Source organism: Cheilinus undulatus, linkage group 20 (assembly GCF_018320785.1).
Source record: "Cheilinus undulatus linkage group 20, ASM1832078v1, whole genome shotgun sequence".
NCBI classification, from domain to species: domain Eukaryota; kingdom Metazoa; phylum Chordata; class Actinopteri; order Labriformes; family Labridae; genus Cheilinus; species Cheilinus undulatus.
In genome coordinates, this window is record NC_054884.1 from 40811784 (window position 1) to 40813472 (window position 1689).

Below are 1689 nucleotides of genomic sequence, written 5' to 3' on the forward strand. Positions count from 1 at the left end.
AGCAGAACAGAACACAACAGAGCAGAACAAAACAGAATAGAATAGAACAGAGCAGAATAGAATAGAATAGAACAGAATAGAATAGAACAGAGCAGAATAGAATAGAATAGAATAGAACAGAATAGAATAGAACAGAGCAGAATAGAACAGAATAGAATAGAACAGAATAGAACATAATATAACTTAATAGAATAGAACAGAATAGAACAGAGCAGAATAGAACAGAATAGATCAGAACAGAGTGGAATAGAACAGAACATAACAGAATAGAACAGAACAGAATAGATCAGAACAGAATAGATAGAATAGAACAGAATAGATCAGAATAGAATAGAACAGAACATAACAGAATAGAACAGAACAGAATAGATCAGAACAGAACAGAATAGAGTAGAACAGAATAGATAGAATAGAACAGAATAGATCAGAACAGAATAGAATAGAACAGAATAGATAGAATAGAACAGAATAGATCAGAATAGAATAGAACAGAACATAACAGAATAGAATTGAACAGAGCAGAATAGAATAGAACAGATAGAATAGAACAGAATAAATCAGAACAGAACAGAATAGAACTTAATAGAATAGAACAGAACAGAATAGAACATAATAAAACTTAATAGAATAAACATAACAGAATAGAATAGATAGAATAGAATAGAACAGAATAGAACAGAACAGAATAGAGTAGAACAGAATAGAATAGAACAGAATAGATAGAATAGAACAGAATAGATCAGAATAGAATAGAATAGAATAGAGTAGAACAGAGTAGAATAGAATAGAATAGAATAGAGTAGAATAAAGTAGAATAGAATAGAATAGAAAAGAATAGAGTAGAATAGAGTAGAATAGAATAGAGTAGAACAGAGTAGAATAGAATTGAATAGAGTAGAATAAAATAGAGTAGAATAGACTAGAGTAGAATAGAATAGAGTAGAATAGAATAGAGTAGAACAGAGTAGAATAGAATAGAATAGAGTAGAATAAAGTAGAATAGAATAGAATAGCGTAGAACAGAGTAGAATAGAATAGAATAGAGTAGAATAGAATAGAGTAAAATAGAATAGAGTAGATTAGAGTAGAATAGAAAAGACTAGAATAGAATAGAATAGAGTAGAATAAAGTAGAATAGAATAGAATAGAATAGAGTAGAACAGAGTAGAATAGAATAGAATAGAGTAGAGTAGAATAGAATAGAATAGAATAGAGTAGAACAGAGTGGAATAGAATAGAATAGAGTAGAATAAAGTAGAATAGAATAGAGTAGAATAAAGTAGAATAGAATAGAATAGAGTAGAAAAAAATAGAGTAGAATAGAATAGAATAGAGTAGAACAGAGTAGAATAGAATAGAATAGAATAGAGTAGAATAAAGTAGAATAGAATAGAATAGAGTAGAACAGAGTAGAATAGAATAGAATAGAGTAGAATAGAATAGAGTAGAATAGAATAGAGTAAAATAGAATAGAGTAGATTAGAGTAGAATATAAAAGACTAGAATAGAATAGAATTAAGTAGAATAGAATACAATAGAATAATGTAGAATAGAATAGAGTAGAATAGAATAGAGTAGAATAGAATAGAGTAGAATAGAGTAGAATAGAATAGAATAGAGTAGAACAGAGTAGAATAGAATAGAGTAGAATAAAGTAGAATAGAATAGAATAGAGTAGAACAGAGTAGA